This window comes from Ailuropoda melanoleuca, chromosome 4 (genome assembly GCF_002007445.2).
Source record: "Ailuropoda melanoleuca isolate Jingjing chromosome 4, ASM200744v2, whole genome shotgun sequence".
NCBI classification, from domain to species: Eukaryota; Metazoa; Chordata; class Mammalia; order Carnivora; family Ursidae; genus Ailuropoda; species Ailuropoda melanoleuca.
Window position 1 is genome coordinate 9,436,672 of NC_048221.1, and position 8,177 is coordinate 9,444,848.

At 62.8% G+C, this 8,177-nt stretch overlaps 1 long non-coding RNA gene across 2 annotated transcripts; it reads right to left on the reverse strand.

Annotated features, from left to right (window-relative positions):
* Window positions 1-1,785: 1,785 nt before the first annotated feature.
* LOC117801860 lies at window positions 1,786-8,177 on the reverse strand. Of its 2 annotated transcripts, XR_004624624.1 has the most exons (3): window positions 8,140-8,177; window positions 7,089-7,298; window positions 1,786-3,069 (listed from the first exon to the last, which is right to left on the reverse strand). It is a non-coding gene; the product is annotated as an uncharacterized LOC117801860 (long non-coding RNA). The 2 variants fall into 2 exon arrangements; XR_004624623.1 differs by lacking the exon at window positions 8,140-8,177 and having other exon boundaries at window positions 7,089-8,130.

Here is an 8,177-nt window from a genome sequence, read left to right on the forward strand (position 1 = left end):
CCGAGACCAGGGCTCCCTCGTCCCTCCACAGAAAATCTCCAGCCTTGGCTGCTTGGGGCACAAGTTGAAGCGAGGGGTGGAAGGGGAGCAGACTGCTGGTTTCACCCAGTGGCTCTAGTGTAGATACTAGCAGAGAGGGCAAACCCCAAGAGGAGTGCTTTATACCTGTCACCTGTTACAACGCCTGTCCCAATGGCCGTACGACTCGGGAGGAATATCCTTCCCATTTTACAGACGAGAAAACAGGTTCCAAAGCTTAAAGGAAAGGGTACCCATTTTAGGAAGAGGCAGAGCTCTAAACGGTATTAGGCTCCAGCCTGGAGCCGCGGACCCTGCCCAGCTCAACTGCATGGCCCTTGCACTGCTGGGAATGGCCACTAGGGGGTATCCTGGCTCCAGACACCGCTACTGGGGATACTTGTCTCCCAAGTTGCTGAGTACGCGGGCCGTGTCAAGTGCTGGGTGCACCTGGGTGGGGAAGACACACCCTCCCCAAACCCACCCCCAAACACCCCCCGAAGATGGGAATCCTGGGCTTGGGCTAGGCTTTGGTGGGCGGGCTCCGGCTTTGGCGAGAAAGGAGGGTGGGCGTGGTCAGTAAGGGGCGCGGCCCGGGTGCGGCCCTGGACTCCTACGCCGCAGAGGAGACTTTCCAGTCCCCAAATAGAGGGAGCGGTGTGGTCTGGGGGACTGCAAAGAAGGCCCTCAGTTGCTGGCTCCCTGAGAAGCAGGACCTCCCTTGGGATCTGCCTATCTTTGGAGAGTGACAGATGGATGAACAAAGTGTGTCTGGGTCACTGTCAGGGCCGGGGCAGGCGAGGACAAGCTTCCCGGAGGGGCGGGACACAGCGCTGTGCTGGGTGGAGCTGGCCGCAAGAGGGCGCCTAGGCGGCGCGCGCAGTCGTGGGAGGACTATCGGCCGCGCTGGGCACAGCGATTGGCTCGTGGCGACGCCCTCCGCCAAAGAGGACCAATTGGAGACGGACCCATCTCCCGCCCCGCTTCGCCTCTCCTGTTCCCGCAGGTCTGTGCCAGCGGACTCCAGCTGGCCGGCGTGCTCTTTTGCGCCGCCTGGAGGCCTGCTTGGGTAGAGGTGGCGGTCCCGGAGTGCCTGGCGTTTCCTTCGCCCTGTAGGCTCAGCTGCCTGCAGATGCTGTCCTCAGACTTGCCCCCCACCCCCCGCCTCCTCACTGTGCCCCTCAGCTCCCCCTTGGGCCCGGGGATTCCTTCGTGACACATGAACACCTCAAGCCCAAATTCCCTGCCGGCATTCTCAGATACCAGCACCCCAAGCCTTCCCTGAGGCCTGAGCGTCCCTTATGTCTCAGCCACCCCCAATATCACTAGCTCAAGACCCTCAGGTCCCTGTCATCTCTGAATGCCCAGTGTTTCCTTCAGGGTCACCCCCGGCTGCCACCGGAGGTTGGGTTCAATCACCCCTCCACTGGGGCCAGGCACACTCCGGTCAATGCCCTGGGCTTGGAGCGTTCCTCATGATGAGCCCACCTAAGTCCTTCCCAGAACAGTGCTCCCTGTCATTGCACTAGCCCTGAAAATCAGGGTTTCCCTCAGGGTCACCCCCTAATCCCAGGACACCCCTCAGCTTTCTCTGCCCATGTGACTACATTGTGGCCTTCCTCAGAACAGGTGGGACAGGGATGAAGATCCTATGAGGTCAGGAGCTCAGGGTGCAGGGACAGTAAATTCAGGGCCATCAACCCTCCCCACCCAAAAAGCCAAAACTGCAGGGATGGGAGGAAAGAGTAGACCACAAACTGTCAGATCTTCAGGACTGAGGCAGGAGGCAGCTTTTATTTAATTGGACAACAGGAGAAACACAACACAGACCCTGCCCCAAGCTCATGTCCGCCCCTACCATGGGTGGGAAAGGTACGCCAGGCCAGCCCTGACACCCTAGGGGGCTTCTCTCTCTTTCCCCCCCCCTTTCTCCAAAAAGAGCCCCATCCCATCTGATACTGGACAGTCTCAACTCTTGGATACCTTGGGACCATCCGAGGACTGAAAAGGCCCATTTGTGTCCTTTCTGGGCTCACAGGAACCTTGCTCCCCACCCCACGTGCCAGGAGGGTGTCACGGCTCCTCCCCCTGAGTTAGGAAGCTGCAGGGCTCAGTGAGAAGGGGCCAGGCACACTCAGGTCAGGCCGGCCTGGTTCCGGAAGCTGGAGTTGGCATTTAACGGTCTGGGGGCCCAAGACAGCTTCCTCTTGAGTAACTGGCTGCTGGGAAGGTACAGGCCTGGCCTAGGCCCCACCAGGCTTGGGAGAGGAAGGACCAAGGCTCCAGGATGGGAGGGTTGTTGCTGGCAGGGGTGTGCAGACACAGGTTTTCCCTTTTTCATGGAAGGGCCAACCACCTACCTGCCCGTTCTCCCCAGGAGTACAGCCCATGTGTACTGTGGCAGTATAGGCAGGACTGTGCAGGGGTGGGGGTGGCCCTCCCCAAGTACAGAGTTGGGGGAGGGTGCCTGCAGCAGACAGCTGGGCCCACCTACCCTATTCCAGGCTACATCCCTCCCCAAGTCCCTCCTCCAGACACGGATCTGGGTCTTTTCCCCAAGCATCAGCCCACCCAAGGAAGGCAGGCGCCACAGGCTCCGAGGGGGCTCGACTCCTGTTCCTGCTGAACTGAGCCAGTCTGCACAAATCAACTGTGTTTCAGCTCAGTAGGCACGGGAGGCAGAGCCCAGGGAGGCCCAGGCAGTGGCACAGGCAGGCGCAGCGGCAGAGCCCGAGGAGGCGGGGTCCCGGGGGGCGGAACTTAGCCACTGTGAACACGACTTGGTGTGGACTCTGCTCACAAGCAGCTAAGCCCTGCTCCCCAGGCCAGATGCAGACGGCAGGGGCCTCTCTGCCACCCACCCCCGTCCCCGTCCCCGGGCAGTGTCCTCAGCAGTGGCGGTGGTGGCGGCAGCCCCAGAGGCAGGGCTCAGGGTCGGTTGGAAATCCCTGGCAATGTGATTTGTGACAGGCAGCAAATCCCATCCCCAGGAACCCCAGCCGGCCATGGCACAGGGGTGGGGGGGCACTGGGCGGGGCCAGCGGCTGGCACCTGGGGGAGAGAGAGAGAGAGAGCAAAGGAGGTAATGAGATTTGAAGACATCTGTCCTCCAGGTCCCCGCCTGCTGCTGCCCACTGAGGGAAGCCCTTCTAGAACCCCACACTTAGCAGCAGCCAAAGAGAATGCTGTACCATCAGGCCGGACGCCCCCGCCGCAGCCCTGCCCTCAGTCCCAGAGGTAGAGATGCCCAAAGGCTCCCTTTGGGCCAAGGAGGCTGCAGGGACTCCCAGAGCCAGGTCCCCCCCTTTTCCCGCCCCCCCACCAGCGAGCCCTGGGCGGGCTAAATGGGGCCATGAGGAGAGGAAGTCGAGGGGGTGGCGGGCAGGCGGGTGAGGAAGTGATCTCACCCCAGCTGGCGCCACTTCCTAGAAGCCTGAAGGGCAGGAGGAAACCACCGGGGCCTCCCCCTCCGCCCGTGACCCTGTCTCCTCAGTGGCCAGGCCTCGGCCTGTACCCCACCAGAGCGGATGCCGGCAGTGGGTGTCCAGCTCTCCCCTTGGGCACACACAACCCCAGAGCACCAGACCCAGGCTCAAGAGGTAGATCCCCACTCAGCAGTTTCCCAAATGCCCTCTAAGCCTCAGTTTCCCCATCTGTAAAACAGAGCCAAGGGCCTCAACTGCATATTTCACTGAGAGTGTGTATGTCATTCAGCAAGTGCCCAGCACCAGGACCACCTTCCAGAATTTTCAGGAATCAGTGCAAAATGAAATTGTGGGGCCCCTTCTTCACAAGTTAAGAATGTCAAGATGCTGACAGCAGAGCATTAATCCAAGCTTCAGGTCGTTCTAAGCAGGGGAGACCCTGTGAGCTACATGGTCACAAGCCCAGGAGGCCGCCCCTATGTTCAGTAAACGGAGATCTCCTTAATGGCAAGAGCCCTGTGGCTAGGACACCCCAACCCTGGAGCCAGTTTGGGCAGATCTGAACCCTGGCTCTGTACCTTCGTAGCTGGGTGACTCCTAGAAAGTCACTCAACCTCTCTGGGCCTCCCTTTCCCCATCCTCAAAGCAGGGATAATGCCGCGGTAAGGATCTCAGAAGTGATACGTGTAATCAGGATGGGGCTGGGCTGTCGTCATCAGGCAGAAACAGAAAAGATGGTGGAAATGAGGATTCCAAACACTGGTGGGACCCGAGTACCTAGAGCTGGTGGCACCCACCACTGGGAGACAGGTAGAGACAGATGTCCTGCTCTGTTCCCTGACCCCTCCCGTACGCACACACACAGACACTGGCCACCCGCTTTCCCAGCAGGCCCCAGCCCAACCCTGTCCCCTCGGGGTCTGGGGGCACCAACTGGGAGCAGACAAGGCCCTGCAGGGCGGCCAGCCTCCCTGGGCCGCCTCCGGAAGTGAGACAGCACATTCGTGTCCCAGGGACGAGAACGGGAAGGGCGGCCATTTGGCCAGGCCCGTTTCCTGTGGGGTTTCCCCTGCACAGAGCCCCGGGCTGGGGCCAAGGCCACTCCCCATCCCCAAAGGCACAAAAGGCCTGGGTCTCTCATGGATGGGGCACTGCCAAGCAGGTGTCCAGGAGCCAGGACCCCCGTTACCAATGGTGTGCCTCTCGGGGCTCACAGAGGTGGTGTCCAGGGAAGGCCAAGTTCTTGGCAGCTGGAGGCGTGGGGAGAAGATGGGCCCCTGGGCCGAGGGAGCAGAGCAGGCCCCAAGCCACACCGATGTACGTATGTACGTATGTGTGTACGCTGGGGTAGGCTCTGCAGACAGGGCGTGGAGGCATAGACAGAAGCAGGCAGGCGGACTGCCACCCCCCCAACCCCATGCTCCAAGAATGAATCAGGGGCCGCTTCCGCCGGGGGCACCACCACCACCGCCCCCAAGCCTGGTCCCCAAATACTTTCCACCCTCTCGGAGCAGCTGGGATCGGAAAATACCAAGGGCTACAGGCCCCGCCCTGCCCGCCACTGCCCGCCCTCCCAGCCTGTCACTAACGCTTTGCCTAATGGGCCTAGACTCTCCGCAGAGGCTCCCTGGGCCGGGCCGAGAGCCAGCCGCCAACCTGGGCTGCCCAGCCAAGTGCCGCCTGACCACCGGCCCCCCATCCATTACCCCAGTCCCAGCACAGCGACCGTAACGACCGGCCCGATGGGCAGCCCTCAGAGGCTGGCACCTGGGTGGAGAAGGGCAGGACGGTGGCAAGTGGGTGGGCCCCCGCTGCCCACCCAGGGCTGGGGGGAGGGGGCAGGCCCAGGAAGGGGTGAGTAAGTGAGGACTGAATCACTTGTTATAAATAGGGGAACCATGCAAGTCATATCCCAGCCCCCATTGCGCCTGGCCACACCACACCAAACTCCAACCCCGGCCTTAAACTTTAATCCCCCTATGGTCAGTCACAGAATTCCCAGGGGCCCCCTAAGTCCACACTGGGAGCCCTTAACTGAGGGGCACACCCTTCTGCCATGTTCACCCTTTGCCTTGTCCTCACAGGTCCCTGTCCCGGGCCTGGCCTACATTTTGGGGAGCCGCTAGCCTCAAGGCAAATCGCTGGCTTCTGGGTCCTGTCCTCCTTCCTCAGCACCCACAAAATTCCCAGACCCAAGGCTCAGGGCCCCCAGGATCCCCGAGGCATTCTAAGGGTGTGGGTGACCACAGTCCTGGATGGCGATGCCAGACCCAGGCCAGGGGAAGGCCAAGGGTCTTAGAGGCGCAGAAGTCAGCTTCCTGGCTGCTCACCACCAGGCCCCCCATTCCAGACCACCCAGGCCTGCTCTGCCCAGGGCCACAGCTCAGTGACCACACCCAGGGTGGCGCCAGCTCCAGCACCCTGGGGCAAGGCGCCGCTGGAGCATGACTCAGCCATGCCCAGCATGGCGGCGTCCTTCTCTGCCCAAGGATTCCCACACGCCCACGCCCGCTGCCCTCCATGTACGTCCTCCCCAGGTGACCAGCCTTCTCCAGACACACCTCCTTGTCCACCCAGGACACCCGAAGGCAGGAGGGAAGGTGGCCAGAGCACCCCACAAGGGATCTGAAGGCGAGGGCCTGCCACAGGGAGGGGAAGTGCGCTTCTCTCCGCTTGCTTGCCGACGCTCCCCATTTACAGATGGAGAAACCGAGGCCCACAGGAATTCAGAGCCAGGCCCAGGGTCAGGCAGCAAATCTAAGGAAAAGCCAGGACTGCTCCTGGCAAAAAGGGTATCCAAATGGGAAGGGGCTGGCCAGCCAGTCCCGTGGGGGCGGGAAAGGTGTTTTCTTAAGACCACCCAAGGTTCCTGGTGGTATTCCTCACCGCAAACAGACCCCCCTCCACTCAGCTTCCCAAGGTGAAGGGCACACTCTGAAAAATGCCTAACGGTATATCAGAGCTCCACCTGGGCCCACAGCAAGCAGGTCACCCCACTCTACCCACCCTGAGCATAGGGCCAGTTACCCTGAGACTGCAGATGGGACGGGGTTCTGCCCAGCAGCTGCGGCCTGCACCGAACATCTGGCCTCCACTTACAACAGGCAGCGGTGGGTACGGGGGTCCCTGGGAGGACCCCTGGAGCGTCCGCCTCCGCTGTTTCTCTCCAGTGAGCAAGGGTCTGCGGAGACTTGGAGGCCGGGCCAGCACAGACAGGCCCGACCCCCTGGACACGCCCTGTCACGCATGTGCTCCGCGTGCCAGCCCTGGGCCAGGCCGGCAGCTATTTTAGGGCCCCCTCTTAGGCCCACAGACGAGGCCTGGCCTGCCAGTTGGGGTCTTGAAGGAGCTCCCAGAGGACATCCTGCAAGGGCAGAGGCCAATGGGTGCCCTTCTGGGAGCCAGGACAGAGCTGGCACCAGGCCCCAGGGCCCGTGCCTTCCCAGGACTGCGGCGTGTGAACACATGCGCACGGGCTGGCCCGGGCAGGGTGCGTGGGCGAGCGGACAGGGTGTGTCCCACATCACCTCGCCTCTAAGCCCGGGCACCTGTTGGGTACTGCCCTCCAGCTCTGGCTGGCATGGGCAGGGCTGCCAGAGGACACCCTTCATGCCAGGGGTCCCACGCCCCCCCCCCCAGCCTTACCCTCATACAACACCCTTCATCATGAGCAGGCAGCTGGTTAGGGCTGAGGCAGGGAGGGGGCAGGTGACAGAGAGCCAACTGCACCTTCAAGGCATTCAGGAGGCCATGGGGTCGGGCTGGGCCTGGCTGGGCTGGATAGGCAAGTCAGTGTAGGGCTGGGGGCTTTGGTGGCGGTCAAGTCCAGTGCTGGGGTCAGAGGTCAGTGTGGGGCTAGAATGCAAGGTTCAGGTTTTAGTCTGGGCCCTTCCACCCTTCCGCAGCCCAAGGGCATGAGGACTGCTGCTACACAGGGCTGGGGAGTCAGCCCTCCAGGAATCTCCCAAACCCGGGGCCCCCTTCCTAAGCAACCCTAAATGAGCGCTTCTCTCCTGGGTCAAGAGGAGCCAGGAGAGAAGAGAGGGGTCACCCAATCTCCACCAAGCTGGGGCCCGCAATACTGGGCCCCCACCCCATCTCCTCAGTGGAAGGCCTCCCCTCCACTCATTGGCTTACAAGTGGAGAACTAGAACCACTGTCACCCGCCATCCATGGAACTCTGGGAGACCCCCACCCACTCCTCCGCCCCATCCCCACCAAAGGCCAAATAGGCACCCCAGGAGCCCAGGCACTGTGCATATCCATCCCTCCTAACCCCAAGCCCGGCATATGCCCTCCCCCTTCCCACCCAGCCGCTGACTCCCTGCCCACCTTGACCTGCCCCAGTCTCTGTGGGACCCGCCCTCCCCACCACCCTCCCATGGGTCTCATGGGTCTCCGGTGGGGGGAGTGGCTAGGGGTCCCCAGTGGGCTCCCGGGGAGCGGGTAAAGGTTGGGCCGCCCTTCCCCCGCTCCGTAGGGGGCGCCCCGGGACTCTGCCGCCGCCGCCGCCGCCAGATGCACGATCCCCGCTGCCCCCCAGCCACCGGCGGCGGGGCGGCGCCTCCCCCTCGCGAAGGGCTGGGAACCCGCCGGGCGCACCCCCACTCCGCCCACGAGTCCGGCGCGGAAAAGTTGCCGCCGCCGCCGCCGCCTCGGCGCCGCCGCCTCCCTCCCGGTTCCCTCCCCGACTCACCCGCGGGGGAAGGGAGCCGGCACTCGGGGCTCGGGCCG